This window comes from Aotus nancymaae, unplaced genomic scaffold (assembly GCF_030222135.1).
Source record: "Aotus nancymaae isolate 86718 unplaced genomic scaffold, 86718_ANA_hifiasm-v0.15.2.pri h1tg000059l, whole genome shotgun sequence".
NCBI lineage: Eukaryota > Metazoa > Chordata > Mammalia > Primates > Aotidae > Aotus > Aotus nancymaae.
Window position 1 is genome coordinate 9,632,524 of NW_026988473.1, and position 23,298 is coordinate 9,655,821.

The window sequence follows — 23,298 nt, forward strand, 5'->3', positions numbered from 1 at the left end:
GGCTGGGTGTTCTCCAGGTAATCCAGGGAGAAGCACCCAGACCCCAGCCAAGCTGCCGCTCCATGGCAGAGGAGCCTGAAATCTAGTCTGGGTACCTTTGGGACTCTTTAGCATCCCCTGGGGGGCTTCAAATAAGAAATTCTTCTGTGCAGGCGGCACTCCAGGCTAAGTCAGGATTCTGGGGTAGGCACAGACTTCAGCAGTTTCTGCTGCTCCACTGGGGTTGGGCACCAGGGTTCCAGGCAGCGCGTCAGAGCTCAGCCCCCATTCTGGGTCCGATCATCATTTGCAGACCCATTTGTTACTGTGACAACCAATTATCATTGTGAGCAAATCGGGCAATGCTGGAAAAGCACTTTGTGAACCATTAGGGGTCATCTGGGTATAAGGCCACCGCCATCAATCCATCCGGCTGGTCACTCGGGACAGTATCTGCTGACAAATGAGTGTCACCGGGTGGCCCCCGGTTTGGGATTCGCTCTTTGGTCATGGCTAGGTGCAGTGGAGCATTGACCAGATGAAGAAAAGCACCTTTGGGGGCTTCAGGACGCCGCTGTGAGGTCTGCACTGGCCTGAACTTGCAGCAGTGATGCAGTGACCAGCTTCATGTGGGCGGCGCTGGGCCTTCCCCTCTCCAGGCCTCAGTTTCTTCCTCTGTACATGGGGACACGGTTGGGGGCCACCACATTGCTGTGAGAATTCAGCGTGAGGCTTCTGCTCATCAACACACTTTGAGGTCTCAAAATAAAAAATTCCCATTTGTTCACAACGATAAATGGCAGAAGCCTTAGTGTGGGCTGGAGCCTTCTCATTTTTTGTGATTCTTTGACAAGGCAAACCGATGGTCTCTTCTGATGATTTTCTATTTGCTCGGCTATTTTCCTACATTATTTGGGGACAGTTGTTCTCAAATTTCTTTTTTTTTATTTTAAATAGAGATGGAGGTCTCACTACGTTGGCCAGGGTGGTCTTGAACTCTTGGGCTCAAGCTCTCCACCGGCCTCGGCCTCCCAGAGTGCAGGGATTACAGGCATGAGCCACCTCACCTGGCCTAAAATTGCTTAAGAATTACAGGGGGACACTTTTAAAAAATGTAGCATTCCTGTTTCCATGCCAGAGGTTCTGTTCGGTTGATTTGGAGTGTGGCCCAGGAATCTGCATTTTCACAAATGCCCTTGGAGGAAGTGTTATCTATGTGTGTGTTGGGGTTGGCGGGGGGAGAGGTGAGCTCAGTGTGTGTGTGTTGGGGGGAGAGCTGAGCCCCCATTCCTTCCCTCCCTCATTTATCCCCAGCCTCCTGCCCCACCTTGACATGTCTCCACTGGGCACCTGCACTTGGCTTTGGCATAAATAGACCAAATAAAGCTGTGCAACCCTGGTCCAATTTTATAATGTTTCTTTCTTTCTTTCTTTCCTGTTTTTTTGAGACAGAGTCTGGCTCTATTGCCCAGGCTGGAGTGCAGTGGTGCAATCTCGGCTCACTGCAACCTCGTCTCCTGGGTTCAAGTGATTCTTGTACCTCAGCCTCCCCAGTAGCTGGGATTATAGGTGTGTGCCACCACGCCTGGCTAATTTTTGTGTTTTTAGTAGAGACAGGGTTTCACCATGTTGGCCAGTCTGGTCTTGAACTCCTGACCTCAGCAGATCAGGTTTGGCTGCTGCTTCTGACCCAGGAAACTGTGTTCTGTATCTGGGAGCCTCAGTTTTCTTGGCTGTAATGTAGGGGACGATATAGGGCTCAATGAGAGTCAGCCAACCTTCTTGTGATGCTTTGTGCTGGGCGGCGGGGCTCTGGGATGCCCTGCCTGTGGCTTCTCCCTGACCTTGGAGCTTGCCCCCTCCTGTTGCCCTGTCTTCGTGTCCCAGGGACCCCACTCTTCCTCACCCAGGCCTTCAGGCTGACCTCACATTGTGGCCAGTGTTTGGGGAACAGGAAGCAGCCCCATGATGGGCAGAGCCCAGCTCTCGGCCTGTGGGGCCGTGAGGAGGTTCAGGACAGATGACCACGTCTAATCTGAGCCCAAGGGACTGTGACAAATGGCATGAACCGCAGAAGGGACGCTGTGATGAGCAGCTCTTGGTCCTGGGGGCCCCCTCTGAGCTGCTGGGATAGGAAGAGTGAGGATGAGGCTGGGAGCAAGAGCTGCGGTTTGAGTGCAGGCCCATGTACAAGGCCGTCCTAAGCAGCTTGCTCACTTAACTCATTTAATCTTCAGTCGGCCCCGTGAGGCTGAAACTTACCGTCTCCATGGCAGAGATGAAGAGGCAGAGGCCCAGAGTCGCGAGGGAACTTGCCCACAGTCCCAGCTAGTAAGTCTAGAGTTCTGTGTTGAATCCAGGCCTGGCAGTGCGGCCACACCCACTCTCTGCTATAGTCATATGAATCATTAAGGTTGGCCTCTCATAGCACAGGACAATTTTCAAAAACACTTTTCCATATGGTAACTGAACTGATCCTTATAACACACTATGGGCCAGGTACTTGTTAAAAACAGCTTTGTTGAAGCATTATTTACATACTGCAAAATTCACTTTTAAAAAGAAACCTGGCCTCACTCTTGGCCAGGCTGGACTCGGACTTCTGGTCTCATGTGATCGTTCCGCCTTAGCCTCCCAAGTAGCTGGGACTATAGGTAACTTCACTTGTTTTAGTTGAAACTAAAAGTTTAATTATGTTTTGTAACCCGATAAAGCTGTGCAACCACAGTCCAATTTTACGATCTTTCTTTCCTTCTCTCTCTCTTTCTCTCTTTCTTTTTCTTTCTTTCTCTCTTTCTTTCTTTCGAGTCTGGCTCTGTTGCCCAGGCTGGAGTGCAGTGGCGTAATCTCGGCTCACTGCAACCTCTGTCTCCTGAGTTCAAATGATTCTCGTGCCTCAGCCTCCCGACTAGCTGAGATTACAGGCGTGTGCCACCAAGCCTGGCTAATTTTTATATTTTTAGTAGAGACAGGGTTTCACCACCTTGGCCAGGCTGGTCTCGAACTCCTGACCTCAGGTGATCCACCCACCTCAGCCTCCCAAAGTACTGGGACTACAGGTGTGAGCTACCTCACCCGGCCCAATTTTATAATGTTTCTCTCACCCCAAAAAAATTCCTTGGTACCCATGTGCAGTCACTCTTCACTTCCACCGCAGACTAAGGCGACCGCCAGTCTACTCTCTGCCTTTGTGGTGTTGCCTTCAGGTAAATGAAATCATGCAATCGGTGGTCTTTTCTGCTGGGCTTTTTTCCTTCGCATGCCGTCTTTGAGGTCCGTCCGCGCGGTAGCAAGTATGCATACGTGCTCTTTTTCACTGTTGGGTGTGATTTCACTGCACGGTTAGGCTGTTTTTGTTTATTCATTCACCAGTTGCTGGACATTCGGGTTGTTTTTAGTTTTGCCAGTAGGTTCTCTTCCTGTTATTGTGCCGTTTTGCAGCTGGAGAAACTGAGTTCTGAGGATGACTACTGTCCCCACTCTAAAGCTGAAATTCCTTGCTGATTAACCTGCCACAAAGTTTCAGAGCCATAGTCGAACCCCGTCAACCCAAACCCATCCCATGGTCCCTCATAACCCTTGGCTTCAGCTACGAGTCTGAGCACCCGTTTTTTTTCCCATTTGCTTTTTTTTTTTTTGAGAGAAGGTCTTGTTGCTCTGTTGCCTGGGCTGGAGTACAGTGGCACAATCTTGGCTCACTGCAACCTCGGCCTCCCAGGTTCAAGGGATCCTCCCACCTTAGCCTCCCATGTAGCTGGGACTACAGGTGTGCACCACCACGCCTGGTTAATTTTTGTGTATATATATATATTTTTTAGTAGAGATGGGGTTTCACCATGTTGCCCAGCCTGGTCTCGAACTCCTGGGCTCAAACAATCCAACTGCGTTAGCCTCCCAAAGGGCTGGGATTACAGGCATGCGCCACCACACCCGGCCCCATTTGCTTTTGAGAATCCCTATCCTTTTGCTACTCCAGCTTTCCCACAGAGGGGGAGCCACCAGCCACAAAGAACTTCGTGAGGCTGCTGAGGCCGGGAAATCAATTTAAATGGAATAGTGGCTTACTCTCTCTCAAGAGATGGGCTCACTTCCTGCGGCGGGAAGGAGGGCTGTGATGTGTGGTTTGGGCTTGGCCCGATTCTCCAGGTAGGAGAGGGAGGAACACACTGAAAGCCGCTCCTTGGTGTTAATTAATGAAAGCTCCCAGGTGCTGAGAGACTAGACCCAGAAACAAGCCGCTCCCGGGCACACAGACTGCATCTTCTGTTCTCTGTTCCCTCTTCCACAGTGTTGGGGAGACAGTGCTGGTCGGACCTCCACCTCCTCCATCTGCTGCCCCACGCCTCCAGCCCCCAGGGCGGGACTCCTCCAGGGTGTGGAGGGGTCATGGTGGGGAGATGCAGGCAAGGCAGGGGCCCCTCATCTGCAGGTCCACACTCACTGCGATTGTGGAGGGATGGCGAGGACAGAGCTCGCCTTGTCGCCCTGGTTTGGAAGGCCTGCTCCAGAGAGGCAAGGCTGGGTGGGAACTGCAGACAAGGACCTGCCTGGAGCTACCCCAAGACGATGAATGGCCCAGCGCATGGGGTTCAGGTTGGCCTGTGCTGATGTTGGGCTCCCTAGCCTCAGGGCGGGTCCCTCGTCAGGAAGGGAAGTGTGTACCCTTGACTTCCAGCCATTGGCTGGAGTCCTGTACCCTAGCCCTCCAGCCATCGGCTGCTCTGAGCTCCTGTCTCAGGAGGAGGCTCATCTTTCCTGGGGAGCAGCATGGGTCGGGGAGGGCACTGGACAGGGACTTAGCCAGAACTGGAGGGATCCTGGCCTTGTCGCTGTCCCATGTGACACTGGCCCAGGCTTTCCAGCTTTCTGAACTCATGTGTCCAAACCTGTGGAATGGGGTGAGACACCCACCCTCGTACCTGCTGAGTATGTTTCAAGCATCTGAAGGAGAAGGGAAAGCTCCCTGGGATTCGAGCCCAGGCTCCAGGGACCCAGCAGTTTCAGTGTGACCTGATCAGAGTATAAAAGCCTCTCACTTTTCCGAATTCCTTCCCAGGCCTCAGGAAATGGGAACTGCAGGTGCCTGCAGGGCCTGGGAGAGAATACAACAGTTCTGTCTAAGCACTTGGAGTTGAAACACTCACTGTTTGATCCCTCCAGAGCTGATTTGTTGGCATCAGCTGGCGATCATACATCAACGGCCAAGCTCACAGGAAGCCACTTCTACCGAGGCGTAAATGAAGCCAAAGGGAGTGTCAGTTGGAGATGGCTTTTTTGGAACAGGGAATCTCAATTATGATCGTATCCTAGCTGTGCTGTTATGGCACTGAAATTAGCAGTTGGTCCTGTTAAAAATCAAAGACAGTGTGAAATGAGTTCTGGGCAGCATTAAAAATGAGATAGTATCGCTGGGCACTGTGGCGCGTGCCTGTAATCCCAGCTACTCAGGAGGCTGAGGCAGGAGAATTGCCTGAACCCAGGAGGCGGAGGTTGCTGTGAGCCAAGATCGCGCCATTGCACTCCAGCCTGGGTAACAAGAGTGAAACTCTGTCTCAAAAAAAAAACAAAAACAAAAACAAAAACAAAAACAAAAACAAAAAAAAATGAGATAGTATCTTGCAGTGACGGGAAACACTATTGATAGTGTATAAAGTTCAGCTGGCAAGCTGCCCATGTAGATTTACAGTGTAATCACTGATACATCGTCTATTTTATAGTATTTTCCCTTCTTTCTTTCTTTTTCCTTTTTTTTTTTCCCCAGGCTGGTCTCAAACTCCTAGCTTCAAGGGATCCTCCCGCCTCGGCCTATATATTTTAATTTGTAAATTATAACTTTATATTTTTAATGTATAAAATGTTGAATACGTCATGTTTAAATGTATTATAATTCTATTTTATAAAATATCAGTTGCTGATATTTCTGTAGTAGAACGAAAGTTTATATTTAGGCAATTACCACCCGGTGGGCGCTGGCCGCATGCCAGATTGTAAACAGCCCTTGCTGTGTCTTAGAGTCCTCACAACCTTGTGAAGCAGATCCTCATCTTCCCCCCATTTCACAGATGAGGAAACAAGGCTGAGGAAGGTTAAATGATTGCCTAAGTTCGCACGCCTCGGAGGTGAAGCAGTCAGGTTCTCTGCACCTCCAGCCCCTCTCTCCATGCTGTTCTGTGGACTCACGCTTCCTCTGTGTCTGTGCAGAAGGGGGTGGGAGGCCAGAAGAAACGGCGCCTCGATGGGAGCTTCATTGTCTCAGGGTAGGCAGGTTATTTATGAGTGATTAAAATTTTTCGTTAGGCATTTGTTCATTTTCTAAAATGTCAGCATATGACTATGTGGGGAGATAAAACGACAGCAACTTTTCCTTTGCCCTCTCAGGTTCAGTGACTTGGGCCTAAGAATCAAAGTGATAAAAGACAATTGAACAGGAGAAAATATTTCACATGCAAGTTAGGGTTTCACAGGCAAGATGGGCAAACCCAGGAAGGGTTATATACCATTTTAACAAAAGGCAGTAAGTCTTGGAGAGGCAACTAAGGGCAGTCAGTTGTCAGAAGGTAAATATATGGGGGGACTAATGGAAGGTAAGGGTTATTTAGTAATATCTGATGCATCTTGTGCTGCGTAGTAAAAGTGGTCTCCGTCACCTGTGATTAAGAGTTGTCCTCCTCTTCTTGGTATGAGAAGGAGATATCTTTGCAAATGGAATTTTACGTTACTTTTACAAAGTCCGCCCACCTCAAACTCTTGAGTAGCTGGGACCACAAGTGTGCAGCATCAGGCTCAGCTAATTTTTTTTAACTTTTTGTGTAGATGGGGTCTCCCTGTGTTGCCCAGGCTAGTCTTGAACTAGGCTGAAGTGATCCTTTTGCCTCAGCCTCCCAAAGTGCTGGGATTACAGGCATGAGTCACTGATCCCTGCTTTCAGAAAGGGGGAGGACAGAGAGCTTATTCATTTCAGTGCACATTAGTCTTGAAGGCAAAGTGGTATATTTGGGGATGGCATACTCAATCTCCTTCAATTGTATATTACATTTAAACCAGGAAAAATGTGATTACATGTCTTGTTTTAAATGTACTAACTTTCAGCACACAGTTTAAAGGGAAAGAGTTGTGCTTTTAAAATAGTCACCGTGAACTTAGAAAACCAATGGGCCACTGAAATCGGAACTAAAGAAAGGACTGAAAACCAGTCAGCTTAAATAGCCATTAAAAAATGACAGGCTTTGGGAGCAGGGGTTGATGGAGCAGCCCAGAAAAGACCGGTGAGCTGGCGAGAGACACAACGCTGTGAGGCCACAGGAGAAACGGGAAGGGGAAGGAAACGGGGGAGGGGAAGCAGAGTCACTTGGCGCCAGACCAGAGGGGACCAGGGCCAGGACCCAGTGGTTTGTGGCAGACAGAGAGTGGCGCTGTAGGGTATGGACCTCTGTGGTGGACGTTGTTTCATTCATGCCATTTTAAAACAAGGAAGAGCCGAGGGGGAATAATCAGTCAATTCATTTAATTTAAAAAGGAAAACAGGCCCGGTGCAGTGGCTCACACCTGTAATCTCAGCACTTTGGGAGGCCGAGGCAGGCAGATTGCTTGAGCCCACGAGTTCAAGGTCAGCCTGGAAACATGACAAAACCCCATTTCTACAAAAACTACAAAAATTACCTGGGCACGATGGCCCGTGCCTGTAGTTCCAGCTCCTCGGGAAGCTGAGGTGGGAGGATCACCTGAGCCTGAGAGGCAGAGGTTGTTGGGAGCCACAGTCATGCCGCTAGACTCCAGCCTGGGTGACAGACTGACATCCTGTTTCAACATTAAATTAAATTAAATTTTAAAAAGGAAAACGAAGAAAAGCAAACTAAACTTATGATTTGCCACCCAAAGCATGGCTTCATTACAAAATTAAAAAAAGCGTCCTCTTCCCACAGTGGTGAAACCGTGTAGCTGAACGAAGAACACATAATTCAGTTGACCGTGTGTGAAAAATACATGTAAAGGGCTTTGAAATCTTAGAAGTTAGTCAGAAGCACGCAGCCTCGGCAGCCAGGGTTTATCAAGTGCCTACTGAATGCCAGGCACTGTGCCAAGATTGTCACAATGATTCGATAATTGTATCACTACTAGTCGCTGGCTTTGAAGAGTGCTGGCTCCATTCTAAGCACTTTTCATGCCTTAGCTCACGTAGACTCACAACAACGCAGTGGGATGAGGAAAGTGAAACAGAGCAGGGAAGTAAGCAGCTACTTAGTAGTGTGAGCTGGGCACCGTGACGACCTACCTTCCACCAGATAAGAAATCCGCGGGAGACGAGGTAGCTAACTCAAGGTCACGGGTACAAGCGCAGTAAATATTGATACACATTGTATTGGGTGTTTCTTTCGAACTGTTGTTTTGTGATGCTGGGCTGGGTGTTGGGGTTTATCCTAATCTGAACCAAGATGCTGCGGCATGGGGAATTTACCATCGCTTCTTGGCTAAGGCCAGGTCTTAATGACAGCTTTGGCTGAACTTTAGTTAAAAAGGAAACGCGGCGTGTAGCCAAGCAGGTAGCTTTCTGTGATCTCATTGGAAACTGGACTGGTGCTTCAAGAACAGGCATCCTCATGGCTTTAGCTAAGATTCTAAGGAGGAGGGAGGGGTCGGGGGGGGGACGGGGCAGGATTGGAAGCAGTTACCTGATGAATTGTGCTGAGTTAGCAATAGGTAGAAACAGAAAGGAGGCCTGAATGAATGTGTCAGGGAAGGCTTCCTGGAGGAGGCAGGGTTCACAGCGGCACCAGGGTGGATAGATCAGGAGGGAGGGTGGGCCGGGCAGTGAGGTGACAAGCACCAAAGCTTAATGACCAGAAAGAAGGTGATGCTCATGCAGTTTGCTGCAGACGTGCACTCGATGCAAACTTCTTGCCTGTGCCTTGCAGCAGTAATGGGGACTTTAGTGGGTAGAGGGCATTTTGGGTTTTGCTTTTAAATTGAGGCTTTCTCTCAAGTCACCCTAGAACCTGGGAGGCCACTCCTTTAGAGTTCTAAATTAGGATCTAAGTTAGGATCCATAGGAGGTGGCCCTTCAAGGGTGATTTTGATTTTACTGACTTTGTCACCTTTACCTGGTGGGCAGGGAAAAGATCAGCTGTTTTGATGGGTAAGAACAAAATGTGGGGTGGTTGAAGAAGATGTGGGAAGGGCCCACGGTGCACTTCATTCTGAAGTTGCAATGACTGAGGGTGACTTGAATCAGCCCATCAAAGTGACTCCCCCTCCTCGGGCGGCCGAATCATCAAAGCTGGGGAAAGGGCTGGGAGTTAGGGGCCAGTCTTTTGTCCTGTCTCTGACTTGTAACATCTCTTTATTTCCCTTCCCATTCACCATGGGTATGAGGCAATGGTACACAAAATGGAACAGGATGAAAAATAACCCAGAAAAATCAGGGTGATAGGAAAACATGGGTGAAAAGATGAATTGATGTGAAAGTTATCCATGTGATGCATTATATCAAAAGGTGTGTACATATTATAGGTGATGGGACACTGGTTTGATTTTGAGCTTCCTGGTGGCCAAAGCAAAGAGGCCAACCCAGAAGCTTGAGGGCCCTCTCTACTGTCCCAAAATATATTCTCATCATCTCTTGAACAACAAACAGCTAGCTTCATGATGTTGTTTCCTGCTAAATCCCTCAATGCCTGAAGGTCTGCCCCAAAGCACAAGTCAGTGAAAGCAGTTCTTCAAGGCCAAAGCAAGTGAATATTTGGGAAAGATATAAGCTGCTAGGTGTGATTACTGTCGCGGCGGGGATTTATATCGGGAGTCAGAGGCACTTTTTAAAGCTGGAATTCTCAACAAGGGTTTTCCCTAACTGCCTTCAGAAACTGGCCAGTCTTCAGAAATGAAGTGATGCACAAAAGTGTGCCTGGCACGTAGTAGGTGCCCAGTTTAGGTTTGTTGTTGCTGCGGTTAGATAAAGCCAGTCTGCCTGGTTGAATCTCACACTTGTGCTTGCTATATGACATCAAAAGCTCTTTGCTGGGAAGAGGTCCATTAGGAGCATTTACCAGGGGTGTGATGCTGATAGCAGGTGGATTATTGAGAGATTTGCTGCAGAGCAAACACAGAGCTCAAGGCATCCTAATATGTATGTTTGAGGTTTAAGGGAAAATGCAGGTGGTGGAGAAAACGGGCAGAACTCTAAGAGCAGTGTGTAAAAAAAGAGCACTCGACCACTGGGAGAAAGGCAGATGGCTGCACAGTTATGCTTCTTTGAATGCTCCTGGCCTGGCTGAAGACAGAGCTGCATTCCGGCATGGTTGTAGCCCAAGTTGGCATCAGAAGCCATCTTCCAGTCACCCTGCAGATCTGGAAATATGTATTGTTGAAGTCTGGTGGTAATTTGAGGGCTTCCACAGTATCATTTCAGAGAGGATCACTATTCTTAGCTGTGCAGATTGCTCTCAATTACACTGAGCACTTCATATTCTTAAGAAACCAGCTGCTACTGCAAGAAATGAGAGAATGCTACAGCTGGAGGCATCTCAGGAATTGCCATGTCCTCTTACAAAGGACGAAACTGACACCCTGACCTGAGTAGTGAATTCGTAGTAGAATTAACTCTACAGCAGAGGCTGACCCCCGCAGTCCAGATCATTTATTGGTATGTTAATGACTAAGTGAAATGTTGCAAACGACCTCTGGTGCATCAGTAGAACATCGGTTAAATAAATAATGGTACATCAGTGTGACAAGATGTATGGGTGGAAATATTTTAACATGGACCATTAAAAAAGAATGAGCGATGGTCTTTTATTGCTGTGGAAGGATGTCCATGACATACTGATGAGGAAAAGTAATTTACAAAACAGCATGTGCGTATCTCTATATGTTTGTCCATATGTATGTATGTGTATGTACAGAGGTGGTTATCTTCAGGTGGTAGGATTTCAGATTATTTTTACTTTCTTCTTTACAGACTTTGTGCAGTGTTTAGCCTTTTTTTTCTTTTTTTCCTTTCTATGAGTGTGGATTTGTTATAACAAAAAGTTATATTAATTTTTAAACATGTAAATTGCTCATTTAAAACAGGTTTCAATAAATTATCAAGGAAATACATGTTTATGGTACAAAACTTGGAAAATTATTTTAAAAACTAAAAAGAAAAGAAGAATCTCATCCAAATTTACCATCCAGAGTATCGTGGGCAGCCGCTAGGTTTGTTTGCTGTACATCTTGCTGGGATTTGTAAGAATCACTTCTGAAAACTGCATGAAATTCTCTTAGATCTATATGCAGGAATGTGCCAAATGGGTTTCCTCGATGTTAGACACCTCATTCTAGTTTTTCCTTATATAGTGGAGGATATCTTTGTGCGTATATGTTTGTTCACACTGTTTTCTTGGCAGTTCCTAAACGTGGGTCTCCTGGTCAAAAGCGCAGGCATTGTTAAAGCCCTCGGTGCTCATTTTCCAGCTGTTTTTAAAAGCTGTCTCTCAATTTACATTCCAACCTGAAGCACAAGGGAATTTTCCAGTTGCTTTTAAAAGCTCTCTCAATTTATATTCCAACCTGAAGTGCAAGACAATGCCTATTTTGACCCCAATCTTATGGACTTGGTGACTGTCTTTTAAAAATACTTAGTAATTAATGAATCATCTTTGAGCACTGCTGGCAAGCTGGAGTCTGGTGCAGAGCTCTGGGTGCTGTGTGTATTGTTTGATATTGGCTTCGTGACCTTGGCATCCCTTCCAACTTACTCCAATAAAGATCCCAGGGACATGAGGGACAGAGAGACCAAGTATCGTCACTTATAGGTTGAAGGCAGTTCTCCCTAAATCCAAATGGTATTTGTATGTGTGTGGTGGGGTGATTTAAGTAATTCTGAAGTTACCTAAAAGATAAGCTGGAGAGAATTACCAAGAACTTTTTGAAAAACAGATGTAATGAAACCAAGTTTGCCCTTCCAGATATTAAGATTTAAGTATTTTATAAAAATAGAATGAGAAGATAAGATAGAGCAAAGTTTATCTGATTTAAGAATGAAGGAAAACTTTACCAAACATAGAATATGAAGGAAGCCACAGAAGAAAAATAGAAATAGCTTTTAAAATTCTATTTTAAATTAAAAAAATGAGCAAAATTTTAAGCTATTATTTGCTAAGAACACATATTTGCAATATGCAGAAAAAGTGATGACTAGCTCTTGTATATATTCCTTCATTTAACATTTATTAAGTGCTCATAATGGTTGATGCACTGTTATAAATGCTGGAAATTCAAAAATATATTAAATACTTTCATATTTCCATAAGAAAAAGATTGAACCCAATGAAAAAATAGGTTAAAATGTAAACAATTCACAAAAGGAAAGCAATTTTTAAAAGGCCAATAAGCATATGAAAAACAACCCGCTAAGCTCCCTCACGATCACCAGCATGTCAATGAGTTCAACAGTGAGACATAACTTTTCACTCTAAAAGTTAAAACATTTAAAACGGTTAAACTGAATTTTGACCAGTTGAGGGATAAACTGGTTAAAATGTTTTGGAAACAATTTGATAATAGTTTTTTAAGATTATTAATATGATGTATAATTTGATCTAGAAATTCTAGCTCTAAGACTTTATCCTAAGCATTGAATTAGACATGTGGCCAAATTTTACCGACAAAAATGCTTATCACAGCATTGCTACACACACACACACACACACACACACACACACACACAAGCACACACAAGCACACACAAATAGACTCAACCAAGAGCTTTAACATTTGAGTAAGAGTTTAATAAATTAAGGTGCACTTATACAGTGGAGTATTATGTAGATATTCAAAACTTTTTTCTAAGAATATTTAATGTATATTACTAGGTAAAAATATGATATAAAATGATATAAATTTAAAAATATATGGGTTCAAAAACACACAATGTTCATACACATGTACATATATCAAGGACTGAACCCATGTAAAAAATTGTCTGGATGGATGAAAAGCAGGTTGTTAACTTTGGGGAGGAGGCTCTTAGTTCAATTTTTAATTTTAAATCATTAATATTTTGTTTTTAAAATTTTGCTGAGGGAGTACTGCTTTTGTAAATAAGGAGATGTTTTAGGAAGTTAATGTGAGATTAAAAATATGAGTAATATCAAGCACACACACAAGTACCTAGCAAAACACACAGGAGAAAATAACATTGATGAGTAGGAACTATATTTTTATTCTTATGTGTATTTTCTAAATTTTCTGCAACAAATAAATGCAGCTTTTAAAGCTGGGACGTAATCCATGACTATCATTATAAAATGTGTAGGCCGGGCGCGGTGGCTCAAGCCTGTAATCCCAGCACTTTGGGAGGCCGAGGCGGGTGGATCACGAGGTCAAGAGATCAAGACCATCCTGGTCAACATGGTGAAACCCCGTCTCTACTAATACAAAAAATTAGCTGGGCATGGTGGCGCGTGCCTGTAATCCCAGCTACTCAGGAGGCTGAGGCAGGAGAATTGCCTGAACCCAGGAGGCGGAGGTTGCAGTGAGCCGAGATCGCGCCATTGCACTCCAGCCTGGGTAACAAGAGCGAAACTCCGTCTCAAAAATAAATAAATAAATAAATAAATAAATAAATAAATAAAATGTGTAACACATTGAGTTGACCTTCCTGTTCATTTTTCCAGGCTTAGGTTGGCCCCAAATTCAGGAAACATAGGATAAACTTGTTTTAAAACATTCTATTTGTTAAACCTCCAAACCCTGTGCTCAATATGATTTTCTTTAACTGCTAGACACTTTTTCAGGTGTAGTACCTCTACGCTTGGCAATGGGTCCAATTGTTAATCTGAACAAGGTACAATAAATAATCACTCTTTGACTCTTGTTTCCAGAATTTTGGGATACTCTGAACTGTGTTTGTTGCACTGGAAGTTGCAGAAAAACATATTGCACATAGTATTCAAAATGTAATGTGCTGTTTATCTAAACATGGTGCAAACATTTTGGAAAATAGTTTGGCAGTTTCTTAGGCAATTAAACTTTAACACATCTACCATACAACACAGCCATCCCACTCCTAGGTGTTTGCCCAAGAGAAGCGAAAGCATGTGTCGCTACACAGCGTGTCCACAAAAACTCACATCAGTACTGCTCGTTAACGGCCCCAAACTGGAAACTACCCGGATGTCCACTAACGGAGAAAGAGGCGAACGGTGGTACACGAACATCTACATATATATCCACATTTCTCTACAGTGCAAAAGGAAACAACCACTGATCACACCACATGGACTCCCAGAACACGACAGTGGGGGAAGAAGGCAGAAACAAGCGTGCACAGTGTTCAATTTCATTTTTGTCATATTCTGGAAATGACAACAGTAAGCTGCAGTGACAGTGTCAGTGATGGTGGTTTCGTGGGGTTGGGGCGGGAGGCAGGAGGCACTTGCTGGGGCAAGGAGAGGTTCTAGATCTGAATTTAGGTGGTTGCATGGATATTTGTCAAAACTCATCCAGTTGTCCACTTAAAATGGGTGTATTTTATTGTATGTATATTATCTCTCATCAACGTTGATTTTTTTTAAGCGAGCTTATTCCATGCAGGGCCAGCTATAGAATTACAAATTAAGATGGTGGCAGCAGAGTGTTAAACCAAGCTTGGGACCCTGCACGTGAAGCTGGCCCTGGTGCTGTTTCCTGACTTTTTCCATACCAGGGTGTGTGTGTGTGTGTGTGTGTGTGTGTGTGTGTGTGTGTGTGAGAGCGAGAGAGAGAGAGAAATTTACATAAATGGGATCTTACTATCAGTGCTGTTTGTAAATTTATTTTTTAACTCAATAATAATGTGCTGGGGTCACCTCTCCAAGCCAACAAATTGGGCTCTGCTTCATTGTCCGCAGAGCATACCGCTGTGGGTGTGTCTAACCAACGACACCATCTCTGATCGATAGCCTTTGAGGATGTCTTCCATTTCCCATACTCAGCATCACTCGGCCTCAAGCAGTGCAGTGCTCTCTCACAGACGATTCTGAGGCCTCTGGGCCCCTCCTCCCCAGGCGGGTCTCCCGGTGCTGCAGGGAGGTTGTTTGCCTTGAGCATTTCCCTTCCTGCCTTCTCTTTGTCTTGAGCTTTAAATAGAATGGTGAGGGCTCTAGAATGATTGACTTTCTTAGCTCAGAGGCTGCTGCCACCACACCCCCTGGAGGGTCCCAGGAGCCTGAGCCCTGGCACCTGAATTATGCCTTGTCATTCCAGAGGCCTCGAAGGAGTTGCATGGGGCTCCTTAGGGGCCAGGAGTCCATGCCCCCAGCATTGTCATCGAACACTCCCTGCATTTTCCCTGCCATGTCCTGGGAAGGGCTCTGAGCCTTGGGATTTCCACAGTCCACCACGAGACAGCTTTATATCTCCATGGGCGAGAGGCACTTCTCAGTTTCAAAAGAGCCTCAACCTGCATTTCCACCACATACAGCTTCACATTGACTTCCCATGCCCAGAACTACCTTTGGGCTGCTGGCTTTTAGGGTCTACCCAGGTGAACCGATCGATGCTGCCAAGGGACTTGGGGTCACCTCCTGCTGGCCATCTGTCAGGCCACGCAGTGTTTATAGCCATCAGGGTTGTTTGAAGTGGGAGAGGACAAGTGGCCTCTGACTGGCTTCAGTGGCCTTGGGGAAGTCTGCTGACCCGGCCCCTCCCACTTTTGCTATGTAATATGATCTGCACCTTAGGTGGGCCTTATGGAGAAAACTTAATGCTCCAAAATGTTAAGGTTTTCTTTTTCTTTTTTTTAAATTAAATTAAATTTTACTTTATTTTTGAGACAAAGTCTCATTCTGTCGCCCAGGCTGGAGTCCAGTGGCACGATCTTGGCTCACTGCCACCTGCGATTCTCCTGCCTCAGCCTCTTGAGTAGCTGGGATTACAGGCGCCCACCACCATGCCGGGCTAATTTTTGTATTTTTGGTAGAGACGGGGTTTCACCATATTGACCAGGCTGGTCTCAAACTCCTGGCCTCAAGTGATCCTCCTGCCTCAGCCTTCCAAAGTGCTGGGATTACAGGCGTGAGCCACTGGGCCCTGCCAAGGTCTGGTTTCTTCTTTTCCACAACAGGAGGCGCTTCCCTCAGTTTTGAAGGAATTTAGTCTGTCCTGCCAGGGCACCTGACCTGAGCTCCCCACAGCACCGGGAAATACATCCTCTGCGAAGAGCGCACCGAGGAAGGGGAGACGCTCCTGTGGGAAGGGGCTTCCCTGGGAGCAGGGCCAGCTTCTGTTTTATCTTGTCTGGGTGGGCAGCTCTGTGTCCTCGTGGTCTGGTGGCCTCTGTGTTCAGTGAAGCAATCGCCATGAACACCCTGGAGAAAGGATCCTCCCACCCCATCTGGATTGAGGGTCCCGCTGTAATTGATCATCCGTGTGCCAGGGAGAGGGGATATTACATGGTCAAAGATAAACAAAATTGGCCCTGGCTAAAGGTGGTAAAGACAGATTTTATTCAGTGGTAGCTTCGATAGTAGGGAAGAGGCCCTACTGTAAACCGAGCTCAACGTTGATTTGTACAGAAGTAACTGGGCGTTTGTTTTTTGAGACAGAGTCTTGCTCTCTTGCCCAGGATGAAGTGCGGTAGTGCGATTATAGCTCACTGCAGCCTCAACCTCCTAGGGTCAGGCAATCCTCCTGCCTCAGCCTCCCAAGTAGCTGGGACCATAGGTGCACACCACCACACCTAGCTAATAAAAAAAAAAATGTAGAGACAGAAGTCTCCCTATGTTTCCAGGCTGGTCTTGAACTCCTGAGCTCAAGGGATCCTCCTGCCTTGCCCGAGATCATAGGTGTGAGCCACCGCACCCGTCTTGGGTGCCCTCTGACTGGGTTCCCTCAGTGTCCTCTGTTTTTAAGGGAGAATGAGGGAGTAGGAAGGAGTGAGCCAGGGCTCAAACAGAGTCAGAGAAGTGAAAAACTACGTGTCAGCGTGATGAGGCCAGCTGTGTAGACCAACTGACCTCTGTCAGAGTCAGGTTCCTGCCCTCCCTCAGGGGCTAGGACAGGCCCTATCCTTGCTGATGACGCCACTTCAAAGAAATGGTCTCAAGTCTTGAGAAAGCCACGTCTGGGCTGTAGGAGGCATACATACAACTCACAGGGAGAGAGAAAGGATTTACAACTGTAAGTTTTTAAAGAACTGTCCATCCTCACGTGTTGGCTGGAAGAAACGGTTAATTCTTTCGGCATCCCTGAGCTTTTCCACACAGGAGTGCAAAGCGGGGCTGGATTGTCCCAGGCGGGTGGCCTGAGGCTGTGAGAAGCTTTGCTAGAGCTTGGTTGAGTGTCTCAGTGTGGGGTTTGGATGGCGTTGTTCTTGCAGAATGCTTTGCAGTTTTCATCACAGAATGTCTGTCTTTCTCCAGCTTTGTTCTAGGCTGGTGATCTTCAGATGGAAAGGGGTATGGGTAGTCTGGAAGGGAGTGGACTTCCAAGTCAGCTTTCTTCTCGACTTCCTTCCACCTCACCAGTGCATCCATCAGTTTGTCTTCCCCGGCTGCCTTTCTTAACTGCTGTTCTGGTTCACCAAAAAGATGCAAACCTAACCCATCCTGGATCCTAGCAGGTGAAAAAAGCTTCTGGGGCAATAAAGGGACAGTTTGAGGTGTAGGCACTGGAACTAAGACAGGTAATAAATCATTTCGCAGGTCAGATGGCTTTTAATATTTATCTTCAATACCATTTTATTATTTATTTATTTACTTTGAGATAGAGTCTTGGTCTGTTGCTCAGGCTGGAGTGCGGTGACGCAATCTCAGCTCACTACAACCTCTGCCTCCCGGGTTCAAGCAATTCTCCCGCCTCAGCCTCCCAAGTAGCTGAGATTACAGGCGCCCACCACCACACTCAGCTAACTTTTGTATTTTTAGTAGAGACAGGGTTTCACCATGTTGGCCAGGCTGGTCTTGAACTCCTGACGTCAGGTAATCCACTCGCCTCGGCCTCCCAAAGTGCTGGGATTACAGGTGTGAGCCACCTCGCCTGGCCTTCAACAACATTTTAAAAAGTAAAAAATAATTTGACTCTAGATCGCATTGTGACATTTTTGGCCTCCAACTTGGACAGAGTTGGAAAAATTCACTATCACAAATTCCTTCTGGCTCCATGGATTCAGGGATCACATCTATAAAAACGAAAACAGGATGCTAATTCCTGTCTTATCCTAGCAACAAATAATATCCATCTCTGGGTATGTTAACTGAGTGAGAGAGAAAAACCTAAACACCCCATTCAGATAGCTTTCCAGTAACATTTGGCTTTCTGTGGCTAATCATCATTGATATTGATATAAAAAATAGCATCAAAATTTGTAGTACCCATGCTATTTTGTTTTGTGTGTGACTAATAATTGTAATGACGATGCAATCTAGAGGAAAAATAATTTCATCAGAGCCTTATGATCACAGGAAATAATAAAGTTTTAGCATTTTAATTTATATACATTTTGTTTCAAAGAATCAAAGGGCACTGGGCATGGCAGCTCACGCTTGTAATCCCAGCACTTTGGAAGGCCAAGGCGGGTGGATCACCTGAGGTCAGGAGTTCGAGACCAGCCTGCCAATATGGTGAAACCCCATCTCTCCTAAAAATACAAAAAAATTAGCTGGGCGTGGTGATGCACGCCTGTAATCCCAGCTACTCTGGAGGCTGAGGCAGGAGAATCGCTTGACCCGGGAGGCGGAGGTTGCGGTGAGCCGAGATTGTGCCACTGCACTCCAGCCTGGTTGACAGAGCAAGACTCTCTCAAAAAAAAAGAATCAAAGGATAATTACTGTAGGACTTCAAAGCATGATAACATATTAGGATAAGATTATGTGGAAGGGGTGGAATCAGAGCCCAAGGAGAAAAAAGGAATGGTGTAACGGCACTAGCTGCTCAAGAAAGGGCATGCTCGTATATTTTTAAAATGGATGATGGTGGGTAGCAATGTTGTATTCCACTAGGTTTATTTAAAGGAGGACATAAGTTTTAAAATGTCAGTATTGAAGTATGACATTGGATATGATATATGAATCACATCGTGCTGCGTCCAAGTTATGGCAAACCATTTTAGAAAACAGCTTTACAATGTGCGAGGGCCTGCAGTGCAGCTTTCTTGAAACCATTCTGCTGGACCAGAGGGAAGCACACCATGGCCCCATGCTTGGTTTTGTACTGCCCACAAGGCAAGTGTGGCTTTGACATTTTTAAATGGTTGGAAAAAAGGAAAGAGAATAATATTTCATGACACATACAAATTATATGAAATTCAAATCTTGGCATCCATGGATAGTTTGATGGGAACCCAGCCGCATTCATTTCTTCTCGTGGGGCTGCTTTTAACAGAGTTAAAACAGAGTTAAAAGCAGAGTTGAGCAGTTGCAACAGAGACTGTGTGGCCAGCGAATCCTGACATATTTATGATCTGCCCATTTACGGGAAGAGTTTACCACCCACTGCCCCAGACCACAGACTCAGGAAAGCCTCCCTGTGGCTCCTGCTCTGCTCCTTACTGTGGATAAATCAGAAACAAAAAATGTGCTGTTTGGAGTAAGTGATCTCTGAGTTTTCTAAAAACTTAAGTCTGGGAGAGCAATTCATACTCAGGCATTAATGGCTGATACTTCCCAGGAGTGCCTGCTTTTAAAAATGAGCCCTGAGGAGGCAACCCTTTTAACGCAAAGGGGTGAGGTGCTCACAGCAGGATTTCCTGCACCTGCATGGGTTGGCAGTGATTTCAAAGGGGCTTTTCCCAGCATCCGTTGATGTCAGTGTTTGTGATGAACAGACAAAGGTTTGTACTGATCCATCTGTCCATTTACAGATATCGATCAACATCCCCAGAGGCCAATCCTGGCCCATTCCAAGCCCACAAACTTCCCAGACCCCACGGAAGCCCCAGGGAAGGCCAGGCACAGAGGGGCTAGAAGCTCATCCAGCCTCCCCCCGTGCCAGGCTTGGGCAGGATCGGGGAAGCGCATCGGCCTTTCATGCCCTCCGTCCTTGTCTATGAAAAGCTCATCTCTTGTGCAGGCCTTGCAGGATGCCCTGGGAAGTGCCAGGTGAGTTACAGGCCAACCGGGGACAGGGCGCACCTGCACGCTCTGGTGCTCCAGGTGCCCGGGAGGATGCTGTGCAACCCCCCAACCCACTCCAATCGGCTGTGCAGTGTGGTCTTTGCCAGGGGAGGAGGTGGGCATTCGGGGTCTCCACCAGCATAGTCAGCCAGGATACCAACCGTGCTCTGCGTCTCCTTAAGCTGGCTTCTGTGAGGGGAGAGGCCATGAGCAGTGGGACAGGGGTGACAAACCCAGTACCAACAGGATCCCAAACCCATCTGGGAGGGCAGCCTCTACCTGGCTCCAGGCCAGCTGATTATAGCTTACTGAGAAGATTTCAGGCCCAGGGTGGCCAGAATTTCAAAATTTTCAAAAGAAACCAAGAATCTGGAATTCTATATGAAATCTCCTGATTTTCAAATGTTGGCAAGTCATTCCAAAGGAAATTCTAAAACACTGAGCTGGCTTCAAAAAGCACATCCTTAGGTCAAATTTGGTCCCCAGGCTGCCAGTCTGAGGCCTTAACATTTGAGCTCAAGAGGCAGGACTCATGTCTCAGCTCTGGCACTGGCCGTGTGGCTTGTGGGCTTATGGCTGAAGCCCTCTGAGTGTCAATTTCCTCCTCACCAAAGTGGGGGAATGGTCCTGGACTTTGCAGGCATATGGTGAGGCTCAACTCTGCCTCCAGCGAGAGGATCATAGGCGGGTGCGTGAAACAGGCCTTACAAATGTTGCTCTTTTCCTGGCTTGGAAACTTGGCAGTGATTTCTGGTGCCAAGAGAGGTCACGTTATGTCCTGTTATCTGGAGGACTTGAGGCTCTGCCCACCCATGCATTTCTCAGTTGCTCTGGAAGGGAGGGCCAGATTACCTGGGTAATGGGCCAACGGGCAACCTCATGTTGCCCTTGTAGGCACTGCCAAAGGCCCACTTTGCAGTCCCACCACCCACCCAAGGAAGCCTCTCAGACTGGAGGCGCTCTGTGTCCCATTGATCAAGACCCTGGGGAGGGGGCGGCTGGTGAGATGGTGCCGATAAACTTATCATATGGCACTCTGCCTTCCGGTTTTTGTGTGGGTGTCTTCCTCTTAGAGAAAAATCGGTTGTCCTTGAATTGATGTATGGGAGGGGTCCGTTGTCTCCTCCGTCCTCTAGGGTCCAAGGCCAGTGTGAGAACATCCCTGGAGAAAAGCCTGCTTAGCGTCTGGTGCCCAGCCCAGCCGAGGCCCGGGGGACCACAGTGTGTACTGGCGGAGCCCAGACTTCTGACTCCTTGGATCCGGGTGTGAGCTCTGCTTCTGCTGCTAGCCGTTTGTTGCCTAAGCTACAGGGATAATAACAGTAACGACCACAGACGGTTGTTAGGATTCAGCGCAACGATGTATGGAAAAAGCCTGGCACAAAGCAAACGCGTGGAAGGGGAGGAAGAGGCGCCGTTGGAGTAGGAATGGAATAAATGTTTGCAAATTGAATGAAAACAGCAACGAGAGAAGGAGTAACATTCGTTCTCAGCAGATCAGACAGAAATGTTTTTTTTTCTGCCTTTGGAATATCGTATTACGACTCCTACCACCGTGCCCCAAAGGCTTGCTTTCTAATTATGTCTCATCTTTTCATCTTGCTTAATTAAAAAGCGATGTGCTGAGGGAGTTCAGGATTCAGAGCTGTCGCTCACAGCTCAGGCAGGGCTTTACGCAGGAGAGTGGGGTCTCTCGCCTGCACAGGCACGGCCTGGGCTCCTGCAGCCTGGAGAACGACAACCCAGGGTCGTGTCTGGGACCTTCGGAAAACCTGGGTCTGACTCAGGGTGTGATGCCTGGATGGGATGGGGTAGAGGGAGCTGATGTTGAGGGTAGGGGGTCCGAGAGCTGCAACGCTGAGCTCTTTTGGTGTTTCAGATTGGGGCAGAAATGAGGGATGACAGTGACATTCACTTATAACTTCATTGTTGTTATTAAGACAGGGTCTGGCTGAGTCACCCAGGCTGAAGTGATGAAGACAGCTCACTGCATCCTCCACCTCCCAGGCTCAAGTGATCCTCCCACTTCAGCCTCCCGAGCGGCTGGGATTACAGTCATGTGCCACCATGCCCAGCTAGGTTTTAGAAATTTGTTGTAGAGATGGGGTCTCTTGCTTTGTTGCCCAGGCTGGTCTCAAACTCCTGGGCTCAAGCGATCTTCCTGCCTTAGCCTCCCAAAGTGCTGGGATTACCAGCATGAGCCACCATGCCCAGCCCATTTACAACTTTTTAAAAACCTTTTTAGGACACAGATGTGCTGGTTGCAGCATAACCTATTTATAGAAACATCCGTCAAAGGAACAGCAAGCCTACTTTTTTTTTTTTGAGGTGGAGTTTTGCTCTTGTTGCCCAGACCGGAGTGCAATGGCGCGATCTTGGCTCACCACAACCTCCACTTGTGGGTTCAAGCGATTCTCCTGCCTCAGCCTCCCGAATTTATTTGTTTATTTTGAGACGGAGTCTTGCTCTGTTGCCAGGCTGGAGTGCAATGGCGCAATCTTGGCTCACTGCAACCTCCGCCTCCTGGGTTCAAGCGATTCTTCTGCCTCAGCCTCCTGAGTAGCTGGGACTACAGGCATGTGCCACCACACCTGGCTAATTTTTGTATTTTTAGTAGAGACGGGGTTTCACCATGTTGGCCAGGATGGTCTCGATCTCTTGACCTTGTGATCCACCCACCTCTGCCTCCCAAAGTGCTGGGATTACAGGCGTAAGCCACCACACCTGGCCGCTAATTTTGTATTTTTAGTAAAGATGGGGTTTCTCCATGTTTGTCAGGCTGGTCTTGAACTCTGGACCTCAGGTGATCTGCCCGCCTCAGCCTCCCAAAGTGCTGGGATTATAGGCGTAAGCCACAGTGCCCAGCCACCTACTTCTTAAAAAAGAGAGACAATTAACTGAAGAGCCTCCTATACTGCGTAAAAGCTGTGGAATCAACTTCTTGAAGGGTGCCTATGCCTGGTAAACCTGAGATGAAGCCAGTCAGGGCCTCTTCATGTCATTCTTCCCTGCAACAGGGAAGAATCATGCTACGGGGTGGCAAGGCAGACAGTTTCCTGAGAGTTTCCCAGAGCAGCGGACCAGATGTTTCTACTGTGCCCTAACAGTATTAGATTAGTGAGGTCTAATCTCTTACTGGAATTGGCCCTTTATGTTTCCATGTTCCATTCACCTTTGTAGAGTAATACTTTACCAGGTGTCAAAATAACTGCATAAGCAAAGGCGTCCAGGAGGGTGGGTGCAGGCAGTG

The 23,298-nt window shown here is 47.0% G+C and overlaps 1 long non-coding RNA gene across 2 annotated transcripts; it reads left to right on the top strand.

Moving 5' to 3' along the window:
* The first annotated feature begins 8,197 nt into the window (after window positions 1–8,197).
* Window positions 8,198–22,466, top strand: LOC105718606 (uncharacterized). Of its 2 annotated transcripts, none has more exons than XR_010338301.1 (3): window positions 8,198–8,284; window positions 19,796–20,033; window positions 21,185–22,466. It is a non-coding gene; the product is annotated as an uncharacterized LOC105718606 (long non-coding RNA). The 2 variants fall into 2 exon arrangements; XR_001107797.2 differs by lacking the exon at window positions 8,198–8,284 and adding an exon at window positions 17,300–17,557.
* The last annotated feature ends 832 nt before the right edge of the window (window positions 22,467–23,298 follow it).